Genomic DNA, 26,357 nt, shown 5'->3' on the forward strand with positions numbered 1-26,357 from the left:
CAGACGGGAGGACACCGGGAGGATTGACTTCTTATCGCTCGCTACCGAACACAGCAGAGGGGAAAAAACAAACAAACAACTTAGCTTTTCAGTCCGCAACGACGCGGCATCGCTTCTCCTCCCACCATCGCACCGCTGCCTCCCACCATTGGCCACCCCTTCCCGCTGCCACTTCAGGAACGCGGAGATAACGGAGGCCTTTAATATCTATCCACGCTCTGTTGAACCGCCTTCTTCCCCTTCACCAGTCCCCAAGCCACCAGGCTCCATGCCCCAGCAGGAAGCTCTCTGCCTCAGAAGAAACATACTGCCAGGACGCTTGAAGATTTCAAAGCACGCACCTCTTACTCACACAGAGCCATGGGAAGGCCGAACGCTGAGGACCCTTCACGTGTTCCGAGAATCACGTCCAGGCAGCTCAAGTACATCTCGGACAATTTATTCTCCGCCCACGGCCACGCACTGATTCCTCTGCAAGGGTGGCCAAAATAGCCCAGCGTTAGCTCTCACTCACTAAGGTCTGTGGCTGTGGGAATTCTATCCTTTAGCCCTTTCCCCCCCCTCTCGCCTATGTATCGGGTCCTCTACAAGAACACTGAGTCAGTCAGCTATGACGCACCACCGCTCTCCCTTGCGCGACTTGCGAACCTGCAGAATTCCCGTTGGCTCCTGAGCCCTTAACCCTTGGAGATGCTCACCTGGAATGCCTGCAAGTGTGCTGTACAAGGACACGGCAGAAGCAGAGCAAGGACAAAGACACAGACAGAAACAGACAGACAGAACGTATTGGCCAATACGAGAGAGCAACAAGAGAGAAACACATAAGAGGCAGTCAGAAACCTTACCACCTTGCGTCTTCCTCCTCGAGCCAAGCGTCTGCTGAGAAGGACACCGTGTTCCAGAGAAACAAGCACCCCTGACAAACGGGAGCCCTGTTTCTCCCACTACCAAGGAAGCACCTCGGGAACCTCCGCTCGGACTCACTGTCTAAGCAAACGTGACTTCCCTTCCTAGAGCCGAGTGGGCCGTAAGCCGAGAGATTTCCAGACCCGACACTTATCTCCCGGTCAGCGATGGCTGCTCCGCTCCCAGCAGGACGGTTCTCGCCTCGCTTCGACCAAGATCCCGAGCTCGCTGTTCTCCTTTCCGTTCCATCCCCAGACGGGAGGACACCGGGAGGGTTGACTTCTTATCGGTCGCTACCGAACACAGCAGAGGGGAAAAAACAAACAAACAACTTAGCTTTTCAGTCCGCAAGGACGCGGCATCGCTTCTCCTCCCACCATCGGCCACCCCCTCCCGCTGTCACTCCAGGAACGCGGAGAGAACGGAGGCCTTGAATATCTATCCACGCACTGTTGATCCGCCTACTGCCCCTTCACCAACGCCCAAGCCACCAGGCTCCGTGCCCCAGCAAGAAGCTCTCTGCCTCAGAAGAAACATACTGCCAGGACGCTTGAAGGTTTCAAAACACGCACCTCTTAATCACACAGAGCCATGGGAAGGCCGAATGCTGAGGACCCTTCATGTGTTCCGAGAATCATGTCCAGGCACCTCAAGTCCATCTCGGACGGTATCTTCTCAGCCCACGGCCCCGCACTGATTCCTCTGCAAGGGTGGCCAAAAAAGCCCAGCGTTAGCTCTCACTCACTAAGGTCTGTGGCTGTGGGAATTCTATCCTTAAGCCCTTTCCCCCCCTCTTGCCTATGTATCGGGTCCTCTAGAAGAACACTGAGTCAGGTCAGCCATGACGCACCACCGCTCTCCCTTGCGCGACTCGCGTACCTGCAGAATTCCCGTTGGCTCCTGAGCCCTTAACCCATGGAGATGCTCACCTGGAATGCCTGCAAGTGTGCTGTACAAGGACACGGCAGAAGCAGAGCAAGGACAAAGACACAGACAGAAACAGACAGACAGGACGTATTGGCCAATACGAGAGAGCAACAAGAGAGAAACACATGAGAGGCAGCCGGAAACCTTACCACCTTGCATCTTCCTCCTCGAGCCAAGCGTCTGCTGAAAAGGACACCGTGTTCCAGAGAAACCAGCACCCCTGACAAACGGGAGCTCTGTTTCTCCAACCACCAAGGAAGCACCTCGCGAACCTCCACTGGGACTCGCTCTCTAAGAAAACGTCAGTTCCCTTCTTAGGGACGAGTGGGCCGTAAGCCGAGAGATTTCCAGACCTGACACTTATCTCCGTGACAGTGACGGCTGCTCTGCTCCCAGCCGCACGGTTCTCTCCTCCCTTCGACCAAGCTCCAGAGCTCGCTGTTCTCGTTTCCGTTCCGTCCCCAGACGGGAGGACACCGGGAGGGTTGACTTCCTATCGCTCGCTACCCAACCCAGCAAAGGGGGAAATCCAACCAAGCAACTTACTTTTCAGTCTCTCTGTACCAGGGAAACCAGTACACCTGACAAGGTAAAAGGGAATACGTTGGCATCTCAGTCCGTAATGTCGCGTAACCTCTTCTCACATCTAAATTATGCTGCTGTCTTCTACCCTCCCACTCCGCCTCTCCCTGGCACTTCAGAAATACCAGTGGAGAAGAGCGCTTTGAGCCCACATCCAAATAGTCTCCTTACAGAGCATACCCAGCAGAATTCTTCGTACCCAAAAGGAAGCTCATGGCCTGTGATGAAACCGACTGCTAGTTGTCCCCTACTTTTTTGAAGGCTCCCAAGACCACGTCTGTGGAGATGTTCACCCAGCAGACCTGCCCATGTCCTGTGGAGGGAGACAGCAGGACTTGGAAGAATAGAGTCTCAAAGGGGCTGATCAGTGGAGAAGTTCATTTCCTATTTTGGTCTCTACGTGGGCGCATCTAGACTAGCAAGATTTTGTGCAAAAGCGGCCGCTTGTGCAAAAACTTCCCAGCTGTCTACACTGGCCGCTTGAATTTGCGCAAGAGCACTGACGTTCTAATGGAAGAATTCAGTCCTTCTTGCGCAAACACTTTGACGCTCCCGCTCAGGGATAAGCCCTCTTGCGCAGGAATACTCGCACAACAAGGCCAGTGTAGACAGGCACCGTCATTTTTTCTGCAAGAAAGCCATTTTAGCCATCGGGGCTATCGGAGCTTTCTTGCGCAAAAGCGCGTCTATGCTGCGCACGGGTGCTCTTGCGTAAAAGCACTTTTTGTGCAAAAGCATCCCTGCCAATCTAGACGCTCTTTTGCGGAAATACTTTTAACGGAAGAACTTTTCCGTTAAAAGTATTTCCGCAAAATCATGCCAGTCTAGACGCAGCCCCTAAGTATGACTGTCTTGACTACATGGTATTGGGGGCTGCACTGTGGAGGGGAGAGGTCTGAGGATCCCAGGGACACTGACAGTTTGGGGGATTTAGAAGCCCCAGAGTTGAAGAATAGCATGGAGGAGTGTTTGAGGGCCCTTGGTTGGCGGGCAAAGTCAACTCAGCAAGTTCATGGGGAACAATAATTGGAATTGGGGAGAGCTGGGGCTTAAGGGATCCCATGAATGGAGGGAGAACCGGTGCGGGGAGCAGATTAGGGAAGGATATGGCAGGCTGCCAGTGTTGGGAAGAAGGAGGACTGAGGGGGTAGGAGTGCAACTTGAGGGCGCGGACGAAGGAATAACAGAGGCTGACAGGTTTCAGGCCTGGCGAGACAGGGGTGTGTGGGTTGGGAAGGAAGGAAGAAGGGAGGCTGGAAGGTCGCAGACCTGGCGAGACAGGGGTGTGCGAGGAGGGTGTGTGGGTTGGGAAGGAAGCCAACAGGGAGGTGAGAGGTCCCACGTACAGGGGATGGGAAGGAATAGGGCGCAGGTCGGGGTGAGCTTGGGGATGTTGCAGGGAGCAAAATGGAGGCCCGATAGACCCCATGAATGGAGAAAGGGGCTAGAGGGGACATGTTGGTTTGGGCGTTGTGGAGAGGAAGGAAAGCGAGGGACCCGAAGGATAAAAATATGGTTGAAGCGAGGGAGAGCACTCATGGGGGATAAGATTGGCTTGGGGGTGTTGAAATGCACTGGGGAAGTGAGGGAAGGGAGGTGCCGGTTCGGCTGCAGCACAGATAATGGGGGGGCAGGTTAGGCTGCGGTAGGAGGAGTGGGGGTGCTGTTGGACTGGGGGTGTGACGGATTGGGGGTGGAGTGAAAGGGGGTGTGGGAAGCACTGGGGGCAGGTCGGGCTAGGGATGCAGGTTGGACTGGGAAGCGGGGGAATGGGGGTGTACATTGGACTAGGGGTGCTGAACGGACTGGAGAGTGAGAAGAATGGGGGTGCAGGTTGGGTTGAGGGTGTTGAAAGGACTGGGGGCGGGGCAGAGGGTGCAGATTGGGTGGGGGGTGTTGAATGGACTGGGGGGAGCGGGAGGGGAGTGCAGTTGGGCAGGGTGTGTTGCTTGCACTGGGTGTGGGGGGGGTGTAGAATGGCCTGGGGGGGGTAACAGGTGCAGGTTGGGTGGGGGGGTGTAGAATGGACGGGGGGGGGGGTAACAGGTGCAGGTTGGGTGGGGGGTGTAGAATGGCCGGGGGGGGTAACAGGTGCAGGTTGGGTGGGGGGTGTAGAATGGCCTGGGGGGGGGGGGGGGGTAACAGGTGCAGGTTGGGTGGGGGTGTAGAATGGAGCGGGGGATGCAGGTCGGGTGGAAGGTGGGGGAGGGGGGTGCAGTTCGGGGGGGGGCTGTGCAGAGGAGGGGGAACTGAGTACCGCGGGGCGGGGGCAGACAGGGGCGGGGCCTGAGTAGCGCTGCGGGGGCGCCCTACGATGCAGTTGGGGGCGGGGAGAGGCTGGAACACGCTGGGCGTGGCTATGATTGGGGCGGGGCGGACTGAGACACGCCCCGGGAGGCCGCACTGTGGGAACTACAACTCCCAGGATGCATCGCTCACGCTGGGCGTGACACCGCGCGAGACCAACCCCTGGATCAGTGGCTGGATTGTGATGTCACTTGCGCTGCTCCCGCCCAATCGAACAGCCCATGGGAGCTGCGGATTGGGGCACGGAACGTTTCCCACAAGCCACCGCGGCTACTTTCCCTGCTCCCCTCGGCCCCCCCCCGCCTCAGAGACCCCCCCCCACCAAACTGCCCAGCCGGCTTGTCCTGTGGCGTCAGGACCTGCCAACCCCCCACTCTGCCCCCCCCACCAAACCCCCCTGTAGTCTGCCCCCCAACCCCCCACTCTGCCCCCCCACCAAACCCCCCTGTAGTCTGCCCCCCAACCCCCCACTCTGCCCCCCCACCAAACTCCCCTGTAGTCTGCCCCCCAACCCCCCACTCTGCCCCCCCACCAAACCTCCCTGTAGTCTGCCCCCCCCAAAACCCCCTGTAGTCTGCCCCCCAACCCCCCACTCTGCCCCCCCAAACCCCCCTGTAGTCTGCCCTCCAACCCCCACTCTGCCCCCCCAAAAACCCCCTGTAGTCTGCCCCCCAACCCCCACTCTGCCCCCCCAAACCCCTCTGTAGTCTGCCCCCCAACCCCCCACTCTGCCCCCTCCAAACCCCCCTGTAGTCTGCCCCCCAACCCCCCGCACTCTACTCCCCCCAACCCCCCCTGCAGTCTACTCCAGCACCACCAAACCCCCCCACTCTGCTCCCCCCACCAAACCCCCTGTAGTCTGCCCCCCAATACCCCACTCTACTCCCCCCAACCACCCCTGCAGTCTACTCCAGCACCACCAAACCCCCTCACTCTGCTCCCCCCACCAAACCCCCTGTAGTCTGCCCCCCAATACCCCACCCCAACCCCCCCTGCAGTCTACTCCAGCACCACCAAACCCCCCCACTCTGCTCTCCCCACCAAACCCCCCTGTAGTCTGCCCTCCAACCCCCCACTCTGCCCCCCACCAAACCCCCCTGTAGTCTGCCCCCCAACCCCTCACTCTGCCCCCCTGCACTCTACTCCCCCCCAACCCCCCCTGCAGTCTACTCCAGCACCACCAAACCCCCCCACTCTGCTCCCCCCACCAAACTCTTTATTCAGTCTGCTCCTCCCCAACCCCCCACTCTGCTCCTCCCTACCCCCCCCCCAACAGACACCCAACTGCCCAGCAGGCTTGTGTGGGACAGGCAGATGCTGCTGCTGCTGCCTTACAAAGTGCAGCGGGGCAGCGTGAGGCGGGTTGGGGGGGGGGGGCTGCCTCGGCTGCGTCCGGTTTGAAAACACTGAGGCTGTGTCTGCACTGGCGCCATCTCGCGCCAAAGCGGCCGCTCTTGCGCGGAAACTTGCTGCCTGTCTACACTGGCCGTGTGTGCTTGCGCAAGGAAACTGACGTTCTCCTGTGTACAACCAGGGCTCCTGGCGCAAGAACTAGGATGCTCCTGCTCAGGAAGAAGCCTCTTGCGCAAGAGCCCTTCCGGCACAGGCCAGTGCGGACAGGTAACAGGAATTTCTTGCGCAAGAAAGGCCGACGGTTAAAACGGCCGTCGGAGTTTATTGCGCAAGAGAGCGTCCACACTGGCACGGATGCTCTTGCGTAAAAGCACATGCCAGTGCAGACGCTCTCTCAGAATCCTAGAACCACAGAGCTGGAAGAGACCTCAGAAGGTCAAGTCCAGCCCGCTGCGCTAGGCAGGACCAATCCCAACTAAATGAACCCGGCCAGGGCTGTGTCAAGCCGACACTTAAACACCTCTAGGGATGGAGACTCCACTGCCTCCCTTGGGAACCCATCCCAGTGTTTCCCCACCCGCCTAGGGAAATAGTTTTTCCTAATATCCAACCTGGACCTCTCCCACCGCAACTTGAGACCTTTGCTCCTTGTTCTGCCCTCTGTCACCACTGAGAACAGCCTTTCTGCAGCCTCTTTGGAACCTCCCTTCAGGAAGTTGAAGGCTGCTCTCAAATCCCCCCCAATCGACTCCGAGCCCTGTTCCCGGGGGGCGCGATTGGAGCACGTACCTGGGCACCTTCCGGTCACGGTTCCCAGTTGGTTGCTGTCAGGCCGTGGACCGAGCAAACGTCACTTCCGGTCCGTGGGACGGGGCGCGGGCGTCCACCGCGCCACACGTGCCGGCACGACGCTACGTTGTGAGAGCTCACAGCGCCCACGTGACTGCTGTTTGTTGCCCCGCGAGGGATGTGAGACGCACAGCTCCTGCCTCGTGCCAGAACGCGCCAAGGAGTTACAATCCCCCCGCCCACATCAGTGCATCATGGGAGACCGAGTGGGGTTGCCAGGTGTGAACTGTCAAAACAAGAGACCCCCTGAGAGGGCGCGTGTTCATCTCAGTGTCTGCCAGCTCCCGCTGCAGTCACGGGTGGGGCCCTGAGCCCGAGTCCCTGTCCCGCCTGCCTCTTCCCTCTGGCCCTCTCAGACTGTCTGGGCCATTGCAGGCTCCGGCTGGGGAGGGGAGGGGTGTTGCTCTCCAGGAGTGGGACCCTAGGATCCGCCTGGCACTGCAGCCAGGACACCGTCTGACTGGAATACGTCACGAACACGTGCCCCTGCAAAAGCCACACGCCGCGCCAAATGCTTCCATGCAGGAACGCGCTGCCATGGCCCCGTCTGACTGTCACGCCCTCTCTCTGCACACTCCTCAGGTACAGGCAGCAGCGTGGGCAGGCAGGCAGGCAGCTCTGCGAAGCCAGCACCAGCTCCTGTCTCCCCCTGTTGCCTCTCGAAGAGGCAGCAAGGGGTTTGACAGGTGGGTCCATGAAGCCACCACACACAGTGCTCATGCATATCAGCTCCCGCCTGCCTCCTCCCACCATACTGCTTCCTCTGTATCAGAGGCAGCAGCACAGAGGTGGGGGAACAGGCCGATCCAACGCTTGTGGGGAGCTGATCAACTGTACAACCGCGCCCTCTTGCGACAAGCTGACTTAAAAGCTGGCTTCCGACAGGTATCAGCTCACGCCTCCTCCCTCCTCGCTGCCTCTGACAGACAGCGGGTAAGAGGGGAGAATGCGTGTAATCCACAGGATTGACCAATAACTTGAGGCTTATTGGTTAATCGTGTAGTCGTCTGTACGTTGACATTCCAAGAGAAAACCACTAAATCTGGTGTGGAGAGTTTAGCCCCTAACCAGCCAGCAGCGAGCAATACCTCTGAGCTGATAAGTGCTGGGAACAGAACAGCTAAAAAGTCAGTGATAACATCTAACTCTAAAATGGTGAGCAATAAATTAAAACTTAAGTTCTTAAATATGAATAAACTGCAACACCCGTGCAAAAGCATATGAACAGAACACCAGGCATTTAGATTTATTTCAAAATTAAAAGGTTTGTGTATTTCTAGGGTAAAACATACATAAAAACGTGATGTTAAACTCATGTAAGTGATTGCTGGAACATGGATTACAGCAGGGGTTCTCAACATTCGTGATACCACCACCCCCTAAAATGCTAAACGAATGTGTGTGGCCACCCACCCTCACTGCCCTGGGTCGCTTCCTCCCCCCCTTCTCACCAGACTCCTTGCCCTCCTGGGGTTCCTTCATGGCATGTGCAGTCCTTAACGCCCTCCCCCCCTGCAGGCTCCTTTCCCCCATCTCTTTCTCCTCTGTGCCTCTTTTCTGCTCCGCATCCACTCTCCCGCTGCCTTGCCTCCTCCTGTAGCTGAGTCACGCTCCTGGAGCCCCACGGCCCCGGCCACGCTGTGCGGCTTGCTGGCAGCTGCCTTCCGCCGCCCTGCCGCTCTTCACAACCGGAGGGACAGGGGTCGCAAGTGAAATACCTGGTGCCTGCAGGACTAAGTATTTGCTAGGTGATGCTTATAAATTAAAGCAATAATGCAATGAGCCTGTATCGAAGACTGTACTCGAGCCAAATAAAGACACAAGGCGTAAAAAGCCTTAAGCGTATGTAACTAAAAATAACCCTAGATAATACCGTCTTAAACACTAAAATGCTGAAATGACTGAAGAGGTGGCAGGTAGCCACGGGATGCTAGTTCATAGCATCTGGAAATAAAACAACAACAACAACAACAACAAATGGTCTGGTAGCACTTTATAGACTAACAAACAATGTAGCTAGGATCATGAGCTTTCGTGGACTCAGGATACCATCTACGTAAGAACGGCCGTACTGGATCAGACCAAAGGTCCATCTAGCCCAATAGCCTGTCTGCCGACAGTGGCCAGCACCAGGTGCCCCGGAGAGGGTGGACCAAAGACAATGATCAAGCCATTTGTCTCCTGCCATCCTTCTCCAGCCTCTGACAAACAGAGGCCAAGGACACCATTGTATCCCCTGGCTAATAGCCATTTATGGACCTAACCTCCATGAAATTATCTAGCTTCTCTTTAAACTCTGTTATAGTGCTAGCCTTCACAGCCTCCTCTGGCAAGGAGTTCCACAGGTTGACTACATGCTGCGTGAAGAAGAACTTTCATTTATTAGTTTTAAACCTGTTACCCGTTAATTTCATTTGGTGTCCTCTAGTTCTTCTATTATGGGAACTAATAAATAACTTTTCTTTATCTGCCCTCTCCACACCACTCATGATTTTATAGACCTCTATCATATCCCCCCTCGGGCTCCTCTTTTCTAAACTGAAAAGTCCCAGTCGCTTTAACCTCTCTTCATATGGGACCCGTTCCAAACCCCTAATAATTTTAGTTGCCCTTTTCTGGACCCTTTCCAAGGCCAAAATATCTTTTTTGAGGTGAGGAGACCACATCTGTACACAGTATTCAAGATGTGGGCGTACCATAGTTTTATACAGGGGCAGTAAGAGATTCTGGGTCTTATTTTCTATCCCTTTCCTAATAATTCCTAGCATCCTATTTGCCTTTTTGACCGCCGTTGCACACCGTGTGGAAGTTTTCAGAGAACTGTCCACAAGAACTCCAAGATTTCTTTCCTGATTTGTCATAGCCAAAGTAGCCCCCGTCATTCTGTACGTATAGTTGGGGTTATTTTTCCCGATGTGCATTACTTTACACTTATCCACATGAAATTTCATTTGCCATTTTGTTGCCCAATCACTCCGTTTGGTGAGATCTTTTTGGAGTCTCTCACAGTCTGCTTCCGTCTTGACTATCCTAAACAGGTTGGTATCATCTGCAAACTTTACCACCTCACTCCTTACCCCTTTCTCCAGATCATTTACGAATAAGTTGAAAAAGATTGGCCCCAGGACTGACCCTTGGGGGACACCACTAGTTACCCCTCTCCATTCTGAAAATTTACCATTTCTTCCTACCCTTTGTTTCCTGCCTTTTAACCAGTTCTCAATCCAAGAAAGGACCTTCCCTCTTCTCCCATGGCCATGGAATTGACACAAGAGCCTTTGGTGAGGAACCTTGTGAGGAACCTCAGGAGGCGGGAAGGGCTCGAGACGCCTCCTGGGCATGCGTGGCTCAACAGGGGAAACTGCTATACAAAGCTCCGATCTGAGGCTCAGGGCGACCCTTCACCTACAGTGGAGCACCCACTGGGACACTACGCGAAGAACTACTACTGGATCCCCCTTGTCTGCATGTTTGTTAACCCCTTCAGAGAACACTAATAGATTAATAAGACATGATTTCCCTTTACAGAAACCATGTTGACTTTTGTCCAACAAACTATGTTCGTCTACATGCCTCACAATTTTATTCTTTACTATTGTTTCAACTAACTTGCCTGCTACCGAAGTCAGACCCGATGGTCTTGCCAGCCTCAGAACCATACTTCCCTTGGGGTCTGGCTGTGACGTTACCTTGATAAGGCATATTTACTCTGCTATTTCCAACCCAATAGCAACAGAAATGAAATCCAGGACCCCGACCAGCATATCCCCTTCAAACCCTCCCCATCCAAATCCCCAGCCCGCGCTGACCGCAAGGCAAGCAGGGACGTTAGGCAGCCATGAAGTGAATAGTCCTGGAAGCGCACAAAATACTGTCGGTTCCACGACTATTCGATAGTCTCCTGAGGTGGGGCCGGCAGCCAGTGCGCTCCCAGCCCCCACTCCCAGGAAGCCCCCCCACCCCCAGCACGGACTGCTTCCTTTGACGCTGCCCCGGCATCTCACGCAGCTGCCTCCGTCCGCAGTGAGCCCTGACGACCCCCACCCCGCCTGCCACTGCTGCCTGCGATAGCTGGCACATGCGGGGAGCTGGCTGGAAAGCTTCGTGCAGGTACCGGCTCCATCTGCCCCCCACACCCTCCGCGCCACGCCTCTCTATCAGCAGTAAAGTGGGGGGAATGGGAGCCAGTGCCCTGGAGAGCCACCTGTGCCCCCGCCCCTCCCTCCTGTGCTCACGCCCCTGCCCCTTCCTGCAGCTGGGCAGGAACCGGGTGGTGAGCGCTCCCCTGCCCGGAGGCTAGCGGCTGTGCTGGAACCTGGGGCGGTGAGTGGCTATCCCCCCCCCCACCCCGCACCGTAAACATACCCCCAGCAAATATACCCCCGGCACAGAAAAGTCTTGTATGCTCTGCGGGTTATATTCGTGTGCGGGGTATAAAAGAGGTTTTTTTACTCAAATAGAAAAAACTGCAGGGTATATTCGGGTGCGGGATATATTCGCTAAATTACGGTCGTTGATTCAGCTCCACTGAGCATCCCTAGCGTCACCCGCCGATACTCCACTGTCCATGCCGCAGGCCTGGCCGGCTGCACCCCTCCCGCCCACCAGCTATTCCTGCCTGGCCTTCCTGAGCAAAATCCTCCTGCTGTAACTCATTCAGCTAAAGCCTGAGGCACCACGGCCTCTGGAGCAGAAACCCTAAATCCACAAACCCTCTATAGTCTGATTAGCCCGTGGGCTTCTGGTACGCCGGGGGGCCCTCCCCGCCCAGCCTGGGCAACAGGGGACTCTAGGGTCAGCTCTAATGTCCCCTCCACCCCGTGCCCGTTTCTCAGCTGGGCCAGAGCCCCCCCATGCCCATTTCTAGAGGGCCTCTCCCGCCATTGCTGCCACCTACCCGGGGTGACGGAGCAGGAGGGGAAGTTGGCGAGGATGGCGTGAAACTGGAGCAGCGTGTAGAGCCTGCCCAGAAGCACGTTTCCCATCACCTGGCTCCTGCTGAGGGGCGAGTGGATTCGGCCCTGGACAAGCAGAAAAAGAAGGAGCCGGGGGAGCCGCATCACTGACCCTGCGAGGCTGAGCTGTGACCGACCCGCTGCCCTGCCCACCAGCTCTGCCCCACGAGCAGAGAAGCGAGCAGGGCAGGGAGGTGATGCAGCATCCATGAGACTGAGATTGGAGACTGCAGCCTGCTTCAGGGGCCACATTTTGAAAAGCTGTTGGAAACTTAGAGACGCGGCAGCAAAGAGCAAAAAGTCTGGAGGGCTGCAGAGAAAGTCCTTCTCCTCTGCTCTTGAGCTCCGTGTGGTTGGCTTGTCCAAGGAAAGCTGAGCGGTGACGTTACTCGGGCGTCTAAGGGCCTTTCCGGAGAGAACATGTCGGGTACCAAAGGGCCGGTTCATGGTGCAGAGAAAGGCAGGACAAGAGCCAGCGGCTGGAAGGTGAAACCAGACACGTTCCTCTTGGACATAGGGCACCAATACTTCACAGGGAGGATGATTCACCACTGGCACAAACTACCAAAGCAAGTGACGGGTTCTTCATTTCTTGATGTCTGCTAGTGGACATCATCTGAAGTTTTCTGACAAGCTCTAAATAACCTGTCCTAAGTCTCCCTCCAAAAAAGGAAAAATTCCTTGTTTGGTCCTAAAGGAAAGTTAACTCTCTATATGACGCTCTTCCATTCTCACACGCCACAGGAGAGGGGAGGTGAAAGGGCGGGGGCGGGGGAAAAGCCCCAAGGCTCCCTGCCGGATCCAGCTTGCAAGGAAGAAGCGGAGCTAGAATGGGCTCCGCACACTGCTGCTTCCCTTCCTCCTCCCCCTCCCACAGCAGGGCATGGACCCGCTTCCTGGAGGATTTTCCTGCTACTCCCATTTGCCAATATCCCGCCAATGGGAGCAGCGGGAGGCTGATCCAGGCCATGGTGCTGGCAGCACTGTGAAAGAAGTTAGTGGCCCCTCACTCTCCCAGGCTGAGACCCCATGCCCCCAGCCTGCTCACACACACCCTCCACTGAGACCCCTCACACCCAGCCTGCTCCTACACCTCACCCCTGTCCAGACAACCCCCCCAGCCCGCTCCCCCACCTTCCCTCGCGCCTCCTCCTCCCCCGGGCCAGACACCCCTCCCCCAGCCCGCTCCCCCATCTTCCCTCGTGCCCCCTCCTCCCCCGGGCCTGACACCCCCCCCACCCCGCTCCCCCACCTTCCCTCGCGCCTCCTCCTCCCCCGGGCCAGACACCGCTCCCCCATCTTCCCTCATGCCCCCTCCTCCCCCAGGCCAGACACCCCCCCCCCCCAGCCCGCTCCCCCACCTCCTCCGGGGCGAGACACCCCTCCCCCAGCCCGCTCCCCCATCTTCCCTCGTGCCCCCTCCTCCCCCGGGCCAGACACCCCCCCCCCAGCCCGCTCCCCCACCTTCCCTCGCGCCTCCTCCTCCCCCGGGCCAGACACCCCTCCCCCAGCCCGCTCCCCCATCTTCCCTCGTGCCCCCTCCTCCCCCGGTCCAGACACACCCCCCCCAGCCCACTCCCCCACTTCCCCCGGCCCAGACACCCCTCCCCCACCTCCCCCGGGCCAGACACCCCTCCCCCAGCCCGCTCCCCCATCTTCCCTCGTGCCCCCTCCTCCCCCGGGCCAGACACCCCACCCCCAGCCCCCTCCCCCACCTTCCTTCGCGCCTCCTCCTCCCCCGGGCCAGACACCCCTCCCCCAGCCCGCTCCCCCACCTCCCCCGGGCCAGACACCCCCCCCCCCAGCCCGCTCCCCCATCTTCCCTCGTGCCCCCTCCTCCCCCGGGCCAGACACCCCCCCCCCAGCCCGCTCCCCCACCTTCCCTCGCGCCTCCTCCTCCCCCGGGCCAGACACCCCTCCCCCAGCCCGCTCCCCCATCTTCCCTCGTGCCCCCTCCTCCCCCGGTCCAGACACCCCCCCCCAGCCCACTCCCCCACTTCCCCCGGCCCAGACACCCCTCCCCCACCTCCCCCGGGCCAGACACCCCTCCCCCAGCCCGCTCCCCCACCTTCCCTCGCGCCCCCTCCTCCCCCGGGCCAGACACCCCACCCCCAGCCCCCTCCCCCACCTTCCTTCTCGCCTCCTCCTCCCCCGGGCCAGACACCGCTCCCCCAGCCCGCTCCCCCACCTCCCCCGGGCCAGACACCCCTCCCCCAGCCCGCTCCCCCACCTGCCCCGGGCCAGACACCCCCCCCCCCCAGCCCGCTCCCTCACCTTCCCTCGCGCCCCCTCCTCCCCCGGGCCAGACACCAACAAGGGGCGGGCTGGGTGCGGGGAGCTTCGCACTCGGACCCAGGATTCGCTCGCGCCCCCGCGCTCCTCGGACCTTCCTGTCATGGCGGCGCCGGCCGCCCAGTCAGACAACGCCCCCCTGCGACAGCCCATTGGCCGAACCAGAGGCAGGATCCCCTTTGCTGACAGCCCATTGGGCGACACGATCCTCCGCCAAGGCTGTCTTCCGAAAGCCCATTGGCTGGCGCACAGCCAGGAAACACCCCTGAGTCACAGACAATTCCAGGACAGAGCAGTCCATTAAGATCCACCCCGGACAGCCTATTGGTCGAGAGCAGTAGCAGGTCGTTCCCCCTAGTCACACCGCATTCGCAGACAGAGCTGTCCGTTAAGATGCAGCCGGGTCAGCCTATTGGGTGCCTCTGATTCAGAACACGCCCCTTAGTCACAGCCCATTCGCGGACAGAACAGTCTGTTATAATCCACCCCGGACAACCTATTGGCCGCCAGCAGCCCCAGAACACGCCTTTAGTCACCGCCCATTGGCGCACGGAGCAGTCCGTTAAGATTCACCTCGGACAGCCTCAGATTGGGCGCCACAGATTCCGAACACGCCCTTTACTCTCAGCCCATTCGCGGACAGAACAGTCTGTTATGATCAGTCCGGGACAGTCTCTCGGCCAGCCTTAGTGTAGGGATAACATAGTCAAGTATTAAAAATGATTCCCCCAAGTGGAAGTGACTCCCCAGAATTTGTTCCCCACAACTAAAAGTCTAAGGAGGAGAAGTTTGTTAAGCAGAAGAAGCATAGAAGTGTTTAGATTTATTATTATTATTATTTGTTAGGATTGTTTAATTATAAATCTAAACACTTATCAAGCTTGATAACACTAAATCTAAACACTTTCACAAGAATAAATCTAAACATTTTTGCCCCTCTAGAATATAATTGGTTAGGAATGTAATATTAGGTCATGTAACTTCAAACTGTTAAAAATATACTACTATGTAGCCAGAAACAGCTCCCCTCGCTGTGCGCCAGGGCACGCTCAAACTTACTGTTACACAATTGACAACCGTTCTCTTCAAAGCATTGTGAAGCACTTAACCCTAATCGCAAAGTGAAGCATTGTAACTATAACAGTAACTAACTCAGCGCTCAGAGAGAGAATGTTTTAAGAAATGCCACCCAGAAACTTTTGTAACTTTTTGTAACTACAACTCTTGTATTATTATGCACAATACTGTATGGGAAACATTCACTAGGGAATGTACGTAAGAGAGAGAGTGCTTGGACGATGAATGAATGGTTCTGAGAGGTGCCAGCCTGAGAATGCAGCAACAAAGGGCTGAAGAAGGTGTCAGGTGCCAGTGCAACCAAAAGGTGTCAAGTGGAGAAAACCAAGTACTGGAGAGCCACCCGATGAGATCACTGACGAGCACCTGGCAGCCACCCTGGACATCAGCATGATGCAGCAATTCCCATAGACTGGCATAGGAAGAAATTCCTATAAGAACTGGACTAAAAGACTATGGAGTCAGAGTCCAAGGTTCTGCTGCCAGCCCATCAGGAGCTTGAGATGCGCATCCGATCAGGACTTCGCTCCCCACTCCCATCACTTGTGTACAGAATACCTGGCCAGTATTCTGTCACAAGCAACTTCCAGGCTGGGAACTATAACAATACACAGAACTTGAATGAATGGATGAACGATTGACTGAATATTTATATATAAAGTGTATAAGGGTTAAGCAGTGATAGGACTAAGTAGCTAAACAACGTTGTTTGCTTCTATCTTTTCTTTATTCTTTATCTTTACAATAAATGTGGCTTTTTGCCTTATCCCCCTCATAAGATCCTGCTTGCTTTTATTGGTACAACATTTGCATTAGGATACGCCCCTTAGTCACACCCCATTCGCGGACAGAGCAGTCCGTTAAGATCATTCCCGGGTCAGCTTATTGGTCGCCTCAGATAAAGGACGCGCCCTTTAATCACAGCCCATTTGCTGACAGAGCAGTCCGTTAAGATTGACTGGTTGGAGCTGGGCAGGAGCACCGGCCACGGCGCAGTTTAGGGGGCGGGGCCGCGGCTGGTCCTGCGGGTGACCGGCAGGAGTGGCCGGCCGGGCTGAAGCGCAGCCTGGGCCCCACTGGGGAGCGAGAGGCAGGTGCCAGGTCCAGGGGAGGGGATGAGGTGATTGCAGAGGAGGAAACTGAGGCACGGGGGGGAGAGCCAGGGAAAGCAGAGCTGGTGGGGCTGAGGCCGGTCCATGTCGGTTCACAGAGCAGCCGATGGACTCCTGAATTCTCAGCGGCTACTCGATGACGCCGCAGTCCCGGGGCCGGTGTGACGTCACAAATAGCTGCCGTCGCAATTGGCTCCCCGTAGCCGTTTCTGACACACACACGAGCCGCTCTGATTTGGCTTCTAACACTTTTAGCTGCTCAGTTCTGCAAGCGCGGAGAGGAAGCCGCGTCTGATAGATGGAGGTTCTCCGCGACACATTTGGCAGCCTGGACCCCCTGCCTCTGGTCCAAAGGGTCTTAACCAACCCCCGACCCCATGACCCTTGTTCTACATGATTCCGCCAGCTGCTTGGTGCCTTTAGTACCCGGCCCCGCTTGCAAAGTCCCCCCCCAGCAGCATGACCCGAGAGCGAAGCGAAAGAACCCCCCGGGCATTGCGACCCGAGGGCGGCGCCAGAGACCCCCGAGCAGCAAGTCCCGAGGGCGGCGCCAGAGACCCCCCCCAGCAGCAAGACCCGAGAGCAGCACCAGAGACCCCCCCAGCAGCGCGACCAGAGAGCAGCACCAGAGACCTCCCCCAGCAGAGTGACCTGAAAACGGTGCCAGAGACCCCCCCCAGCAGCGCAACCCGAGAGCAGTGCAAAAGAACCCCCCCGGCATTGCGACCCGAGGGCGGCGCCAGAGACCCCCGAGCAGCAAGTCCCGAGGGCGGCGCCAGAGACCCCCCAGCAGCAAGACCAGAGAGCGGCACCAGAGACCCCACCCAGTAGCGCGACCAGAGAGCAGCACCAGAGACCCCCCCAAGCAACGCGATCCGAGAGCAGAGCCAGAGACCCCCCCCCCAGCAGCGCGACTGGAGAGCGACGCTAGAGACCTCCCCGAGCAGCATCACCCGAGAGCGGCGCCAGAGACCCCCCCCCAGCAGCATGAGCTGAAAGTGGCGACAGAGACCCCACCTCCAAGGAGCGCGACCCGAGAGCGGCGCCGGAGACCCCCCAGAAGCATCACCCGAGAGTGGAGACAGAAACCCCACCCCCAGCACCGCTACCGGAGAGCAGTCCCAGAGACCCCCCCCAGCAGCGCGACTGGAGAGCGACGCTAGAGACCTCCCCGAGCAGCATCACCCGAGAGCGGCGCCAGAGACCCCCCCCAGCAGCATGAGCTGAAAGTGGCGACAGAGACCCCACCTCCAAGAAGTGCGACCCGAGAGCGGCGCCGGAGACCCCCCCAGAAGCATTACCCGAGAGTGGAGACAGAAACCCCACCCCCAGCACCGCTACCGGAGAGCGGCGCCAGAGACCTCCCCGAGCAGCATCACCCGAGAGCGGCGCCAGAGACCCCCCCCCCCCCACAGCAGCGCAACCCGAGAGCGGTCCCAAACACCCACCCAGCAGCAAAACCCGAGAGGTGCGCCAGAGACCCCCCGCAGCAGCATCACCTGATAGCGGGGCCAGTGACACCCCCCTCTGCAGCGCGACCGGAGAGAGGCTCCAGAGACCACCCCCAGCAGCGCGACCCGAGAGCGGCGCCAGAGACCTCCCCCCAGCAGCACGACCCGAGAGTGGAGACAGAGACCCCACCCCCAGCACCACTACCAGAGAGCGGCACCAGAGACCCCCCCAACAGCGCGACCCGAGAGCGGTAACAGAGACCCCCCCCCAGCAGCACGACCGGAGAGCGGAGCCAGAGACCCCCCCAGCAGCATGATCCCAAGGAGGCGCCGGAGACCCCCCCAGCACCGCGACTCGAGAGTGACGCCGGAGACCCGCCCCCCCAGCAGCGTGACTCGAGAGCGGCGCCAGAGATTCCCCGCAGCAGCACGACCCGAGAGTGGTGACAGAGACCCCCGCCGGCAGCACGACCGGATAGCAGAGCCAGAGACCACCCCCCCCCAGCAGCAGGACCCGATAGAGGCGCCAGAGTCATCCCCAGCAGCATCACCCCAGCGAGGCGCCAGAGACAGCGCCCAGCAGCATGACCCGAGAGCGGCACCAGAGACCCCCCCGCCCCCCCCAGCAGCACAACCCGAGAGAGGCGCCAGACTCCCTCATAGAATCATAGGACTGGAAGGGACCTCAAGAGGTCATCGAGTCCAGCCCCCCGCCCTCAAGGCAGGACCAAGCTCCGTCTACACCATCCCTGACAGATGTCTATCTAACCTGTTCTTAAATATCTCCAGAGAGGGAGATTCCACCACCTCCCTTGGCAATTTATTCCAATATTTGACCACCCTGACAGTTAGGAATTTTTTCCTAATGTCCAATCTAAACCTCCCCTGCTGCACTTTAAGCCCATTACTCCTTGTCCTGTCCTCAGAAACCAAGAGGAACAAATTTTCTCCTTCCTCCTTGTGACACCCTTTTAGATATTTGAAAACCGCTATCATGTCCCCCCTTAATCTTCTTTTTTCCAAACTAAACAAGCCCAGTTCATGAAGCCCGGCTTCATAGGTCATGTTCTCTAGACCTTTAATCATTCTTGTCGCTCTTCTCTGTACCCTTTCCAATTTCTCCACATCTTTCTTGAAATGTGGCGCCCAGAACTGGACACAGTACTCCAGCTGAGGCCTAACTAGTGCAGAGTAGAGCGGCAGAATGACTTCACGAGTTTTGCTTACAACACACCTGTTGATACAACCAAGAACCATATTTGCTTTTTTTGCAACAGGATCACACTGTTGACTCATATTCAACTTGTGGTCCACTATGACCCCTAGATCCCTTTCCGCCATGCTCCTTCCTAGACAGTCGCTTCCCATCTTGTATGTATGGAACTGATTGTTCCTTCCTAAGTGGAGCACTTTGCATTTCTCTTTATTAAACCTCATCCTGTTTACCTCTGACCATTTCTCTAACTTGCTAAGGTCATTTTGAATTATGTCCCTATCCTCCAAAGAAGTCGCAACCCCACCCAGTTTGCTATCATCTGCAAGCACGACCTGAGAGTGGCCCCAAAGACCCCTCCCCCCCAGCAGCGAGACCCAAGAGCGGCGCTAGAGACACCCCCAAACTGCACGACCAGAGAGCGGCACCAGAATCCCTCCCTGCAGCGAAACCCGAGAGCGGCGTGACTGAAGAGACCTCTCACTCACTAAGGTCTGTGGCTGTGGGAATTCTATCCTTTAGCCCTTCCCCCCCTCGCCTATGCATAGGGCCCTCTACAAGAACACTGAGTCAGTCAGCCATGACGCACCACCGCTCTCCCTTGCGCGACTGGCGTACCTGCAGAATTCCCGTTGGCTCCTCAGCCCTTAACCATTGGAGATGCTCACCTGGAATGCCTGCAAGTGTGCTGTACAAGGACACGGCAGAAGCAGAGCAAGGACAAAGACACAGACAGGAAAAGACAGACAGAACGTATTGGCCAATACGAGAGAGCAACAAGAGAGAAACACGAAAGGCAGCCGGAAACCTTACCACCTTACGTCTTCCCCCACGAGCCAAACGTCTGCTGAGAAGGACGCCGTGATCCAGAGAAACCAGCACCCGTGACAAACGGAAGTCCTGTTTCTCCCACCACCAAGGAAGCACCTCGGGAACCTCCGCTCGGACTCGCTGTCTAAGCAAACGTGACTTCCCTTCCTAGACGCGAGTGGGCCGTAAGCTGACAGATTTCGAGACCCGACACTTATCTCCGTGACAGCGACGGCTGCTCCGCTCCCAGCCGGACGGTTCTCGCCTCGCTTCGACCAAGCTCCCGAGCTCGCTGTTCTCGTTTCCGTTTCATCCCCAGACGGGAGGACACCGGGAGGGTTGACTTCTTATCGCTCGCTACCGAACACAGCAGAGGGGAAAAAACAAACAAACAACTTAGCGTTTCAGTCCGCAAGGACGCGGCATCGCTTCTCCTCCCACCATCGCACCGCAGCCTCCCACCATCGGCCACCCCCTCCTGCTGCAACTCCAGGAACGCGGACAGAACGGAGGCTTTGAATCTCTATCCACGCTCTGTTGAACCGCCTACCCCCCCTTCACCAGTCCCCAAGCCACCAGGCTCCGTGCCCCAGCAGGAAGCTCCCGGCCCAGAGGAAACATACTGCCAGGACGCTTGAAGATTTCAAAGCACGCACCTCTTACTCACACAGAGCCATGGGAAGGCCGAACGCTGAGGACCCTTCACGTGTTCCGAGAATCATGTCCAGGCAGCTCAAGTCCATCTCGGACGGTATCTTCTCAGCCCACGGCCCCGCACTGATTCCTCTGCAAGGGTGGCCGAAAAAACCCAGCGTGAGCTCTCACTCACTAAGCTCTGTGGCTGTAGGAATACTATCCTTTAGCCCTTTCCCCCCGTCTCGCCTATGTATCGGGCCCTCTACAAGAACACTGAGTCAGTCAGCCATGACGCACCACCGCTCTCCCTTGCGCGACTGGCGTACCTGCAGAATTCCCGATGGCTCCTGAGCCCTTAACCCTTGAAGATGCTCACCTGGAATGCCTGCAAGTGTGCTGTACAAGGACACGGCAGAAGCAGAGCAAGGACAAAGACACAGACAGAAACAGACAGACAGAACGTATTGGCCAATACGAGAGAGCAACAAGAGAGAAACACGTAAGAGGCAGTCAGAAACCTTAACACCTTGCGTCTTCCTCCTCGAGCCAAGCGTCTGCTGAGGAGGACACCGTGTTCCAGAGAAACCAGCACCCCTGACAAACGGAAGCCCTGACAAACGGGAGCTACCAAGGAAGCAGCTCGGGAACCTCCGCTCGGACTCGCTGTCTAAGCAAACGTGACTTCCCTTCCTAGACCCGAGTGGCCGTAAGCCAAGAGATTTCCAGACCCGACACTTATCTCCCGGTAAGCGATGGCTGCTCCGCTCCCAGCCGGACGGTTCTCGCCTCGCTTCGACCAAGCTCCCGAGCTCCCTGTTCTCGTTTCCGTTCCATCCCCAGACGGGAGGACACCGGGAGGGTAGACTTCTTATCGCTCGCTACCGAACACAGCAGAGGGGAAAAAACAAACAAACAACTTAGCGTTTCAGTCCGCAAGGACGCGGCATCGCTTCTCCTCCCACCATCGGCCACCCCCTCCCGCTGCCACTCCAGGAACGCGGAGGGAACGGAGGCCTTGAATCTCTATCCACGCTCTGTTGAACCGCCTACCCCCCCGTCACCAGTCCCCAAGCCACCAGGCTCCGTGCCCCAGCAGGAAGCTCCCGGCCCAGAAGAAACATACTGCCAGGACGCTTGAAGATTTCAAAGCACGCACCTCTTACTCACACAGAGCCATGGGAAGGCCGAACGCTGAGGACCCTTCACGTGTTCCGAGAATCACGTCCAGGCAGCTCAAGTCCATCTCGGACGGTATCTTCTCAGCCCACGGCCCCGCACTGATTCCTCTGCAAGGGTGGCCGAAAAAGCCCAGCGTGAGCTCTCACTCACTAAGGTCTGTGGCTGTGGGAATTCTATCCTTTAGCCCTTTCCCCCCGTCTCACCTATGTATCGGGCCCTCTACAAGAACACTGAGTCAGTCAGCCATGACGCACCACCGCTCTCCCTTGCGCGACTGGCGTACCTGCAGAATTCCCGTTGGCTCCTGAGCCCTTAACCCTAGAAGATGCTCATCTGGAATGCCTGCAAGTGTGCTGTACAAGGACACGGCAGAAGCAGAGCAAGGACAAAGACACAGACAGAAACAGACAGACAGAACGTATTGGCCAATACGAGAGAGCAACAAGAGAGAAACACGTAAGAGGCAGTCAGAAACCTTAACACCTTGCGTCTTCCTCCTCGAGCCAAGCGTCTGCTGAGGAGGACACCGTGTTCCAGAGAAACCAGCACCCCTGACAAACGGAAGCCCTGACAAACGGGAGCTACCAAGGAAGCAGCTCGGGAACCTCCGCTCGGACTCGCTGTCTAAGCAAACGTGACTTCCCTTCCTAGACCCGAGTGGCTGTAAGCCAAGAGATTTCCAGACCCGACACTTATCTCCCGGTAAGCGATGGCTGCTCCGCTCCCAGCCGGACGGTTCTCGCCTCGCTTCGACCAAGCTCCCGAGCTCCCTGTTCTCGTTTCCGTTCCATCCCCAGACGGGAGGACACCGGGAGGGTAGACTTCTTATCGCTCGCTACCGAACACAGCAGAGGGGAAAAAACAAACAAACAACTTAGCGTTTCAGTCCGCAAGGACGCGGCATCGCTTCTCCTCCCACCATCGGCCACCCCCTCCCGCTGCCACTCCAGGAACGCGGAGGGAACGGAGGCCTTGAATCTCTATCCACGCTCTGTTGAACCGCCTACCCCCCCGTCACCAGTCCCCAAGCCACCAGGCTCCGTGCCCCAGCAGGAAGCTCCCGGCCCAGAAGAAACATACTGCCAGGACGCTTGAAGATTTCAAAGCACGCACCTCTTACTCACACAGAGCCATGGGAAGGCCGATCGCTGGGGACCCTTCTCGTGTTCCGAGAATCACGTCCAGGCAGCTCAAGTCCATCTCGGACGGTATCTTCTCAGCCCACGGCCCCGCACTGATTCCTCTGCAAGGGTGGCCGAAAAAGCCCAGCATGAGCTCTCACTCACTAAGGTCTGTGGCTGTGGGAATTCTATCCTTTAGCCCTTTCCCCCCCTCTCGCCTATGTATCGGGCCCTCTACAAGAACACTGAGTCAGTCAGCCATGACGCACCACCGCTCTCCCTTGCGCGACTGGCGTACCTGCAGAATTCCCGTTGGCTCCTGAGCCCTTAACCCTTGAAGATGCTCACCTGGAATGCCTGCAAGTGTGCTGTAAAAGGACACGGCAGAAGCAGAGCAAGGACAAAGACACAGACAGAAACAGACAGACAGAACGTATTGGCCAATACGAGAGAGCAACAAGAGAGAAACACATAAGAGGCAGTCAGAAACCTTACCACCTTGCGTCTTCCTCCTCGAGCCAAGCGTCTGCTGAGAAGGACACCGTGTTCCAGAGAAACCAGCACCCCTGACAAACGGGAGCCCTGTTTCTCCCACCCCCAAGGAAGCACCTCGGGAACCTCCGCTCGGACTCGCTGTCTAAGCAAACGTGACTTCCCTTCCTAGAGCCGAGTGGGCCGTAAGCCGAGAGATTTCCAGACCCGACACTTATCTCCGTGACAGCGACGGCTGCTCCGCTCCCAGCCGGACGGTTCTCGCCTCGCTTCGACCAAGCTCCGGAGCTCGCTGTTCTCGTTTCCGTTCCCTCCCCAAACGGGAGGACACCGGGAGGGTTGACTTCTTATCGCTCGCTACCGAACACAGCAGAGGGGAAAAAACAAACAAACAACTTAGCGTTTCAGTCCGCAAGGACGCGGCATCGCTTCTCCTCCCACCATCGCACCGCAGCCTCCCACCATCGGCCACCCCCTCCTGCTGCAACTCCAGGAACGCGGACAGAACGGAGGCTTTGAATCTCTATCCACGCTCTGTTGAACCGCCTACCCCCCCTTCACCAGTCCCCAAGCCACCAGGCTCCGTGCCCCAGCAGGAAGCTCCCGGCCCAGAAGAAACATACTGCCAGGACGCTTGAAGATTTCAAAGCACGCACCTCTTACTCACACAGAGCCATGGGAAGGCCGAAAGCTGAGGACCCTTCACGTGTTCCGAGAATCACGTCCAGGCAGCTCAAGTCCATCTCGGACGGTATCTTCTCAGCCCACGGCCCCGCACTGATTCCTCTGCAAGGGTGGCCGAAAAAGCGCAGCGTCAGCTCTCACTCACTAAGGTCTGTGGCTGTGGGAATTCTATCCTTTAGCCCTTTCCCCCCGTCTCACCTATGTATCGGGCCCTCTACAAGAACACTGAGTCAGTCAGCCATGACGCACCACCGCTCTCCCTTGCGCGACTGGCGTACCTGCAGAATTCCCGATGGCTCCTGAGCCCTTAACCCTTGAAGATGCTCACGTGGAATGCCTGCAAGTGTGCTGTACAAGGACACGGCAGAAGCAGAGCAAGGACAAAGACACAGACAGAAACAGACAGACAGAACGTATTGGCCAATACGAGAGAGCAACAAGAGAGAAACACGTAAGAGGCAGTCAGAAACCTTAACACCTTGCGTCTTCCTCCTCGAGCCAAGCGTCTGCTGAGGAGGACACCGTGTTCCAGAGAAACCAGCACCCCTGACAAACGGAAGCCCTGACAAACGGGAGCTACCAAGGAAGCAGCCCGGGAACCTCCGCTCGGACTCGCTGTCTAAGCAAACGTGACTTCCCTTCCTAGACCCGAGTGGCCGTAAGCCAAGAGATTTCCAGACCCGACACTTATCTCCCGGTAAGCGATGGCTGCTCCGCTCCCAGCCGGACGGTTCTCGCCTCGCTTCGACCAAGCTCCCGAGCTCCCTGTTCTCGTTTCCGTTCCATCCCCAGACGGGAGGACACCGGGAGGGTAGACTTCTTATCGCTCGCTACCGAACACAGCAGAGGGGAAAAAACAAACAAACAACTTAGCGTTTCAGTCCGCAAGGACGCGGCATCGCTTCTCCTCCCACCATCGGCCACCCCCTCCCGCTGCCACTCCAGGAACGCGGAGGGAACGGAGGCCTTGAATCTCTATCCACGCTCTGTTGAACCGCCTACCCCCCCGTCACCAGTCCCCAAGCCACCAGGCTCCGTGCCCCAGCAGGAAGCTCCCGGCCCAGAAGAAACATACTGCCAGGACGCTTGAAGATTTCAAAGCACGCACCTCTTACTCACACAGAGCCATGGGAAGGCCGAACGCTGAGGACCCTTCACGTGTTCCGAGAATCACGTCCAGGCAGCTCAAGTCCATCTCGGACGGTATCTTCTCAGCCCACGGCCCCGCACTGATTCCTCTGCAAGGGTGGCCGAAAAAGCCCAGCATGAGCTCTCACTCACTAAGGTCTGTGGCTGTGGGAATTCTATCCTTTAGCCCTTTCCCCCCCTCTCGCCTATGTATCGGGCCCTCTACAAGAACACTGAGTCAGTCAGCCATGACGCACCACCGCTCTCCCTTGCGCGACTGGCGTACCTGCAGAATTCCCGTTGGCTCCTGAGCCCTTAACCCTTGAAGATGCTCACCTGGAATGCCTGCAAGTGTGCTGTAAAAGGACACGGCAGAAGCAGAGCAAGGACAAAGACACAGACAGAAACAGACAGACAGAACGTATTGGCCAATACGAGAGAGCAACAAGAGAGAAACACATAAGAGGCAGTCAGAAACCTTACCACCTTGCGTCTTCCTCCTTGAGCCAAGCGTCTGCTGAGAAGGACAACGTGTTCCAGAGAAACCAGCACCCCTGACAAACGGGAGCCCTGTTTCTCCCACCCCCAAGGAAGCACCTCGGGAACCTCCGCTCGGACTCGCTGTCTAAGCAAACGTGACTTCCCTTCCTAGAGCCGAGTGGGCCGTAAGCCGAGAGATTTCCAGACCCGACACTTATCTCCGTGACAGCGACGGCTGCTCCACTCCCAGCCGGACGGTTCTCGCCTCGCTTCGACCAAGCTCCCGAGCTCGCTGTTCTCGTTTCCGTTCCCTCCCCAAACGGGAGGACACCGGGAGGGTTGACTTCTTATCGCTCGCTACCGAACACAGCAGAGGGGAAAAAACAAACAAACAACTTAGCGTTTCAGTCCGCAAGGACGCGGCATCGCTTCTCCTCCCACCATCGCACCGCAGCCTCCCACCATCGGCCACCCCCTCCTGCTGCAACTCCAGGAACGCGGACAGAACGGAGGCTTTGAATCTCTATCCACGCTCTGTTGAACCGCCTACCCCCCCTTCGCCAGTCCCCAAGCCACCAGGCTCCGTGCCCCAGCAGGAAGCTCCCGGCCCAGAAGAAACATACTGCCAGGACGCTTGAAGATTTCAAAGCACGCACCTCTTACTCACACAGAGCCATGGGAAGGCCGAAAGCTGAGGACCCTTCACGTGTTCCGAGAATCACGTCCAGGCAGCTCAAGTCCATCTCGGACGGTATCTTCTCAGCCCACGGCCCCGCACTGATTCCTCTGCAAGGGTGGCCGAA

This window comes from Pelodiscus sinensis, chromosome 27, assembly GCF_052426305.1.
Source record: "Pelodiscus sinensis isolate ZL-2025 chromosome 27, ASM5242630v1, whole genome shotgun sequence".
NCBI classification, from domain to species: Eukaryota; Metazoa; Chordata; order Testudines; family Trionychidae; genus Pelodiscus; species Pelodiscus sinensis.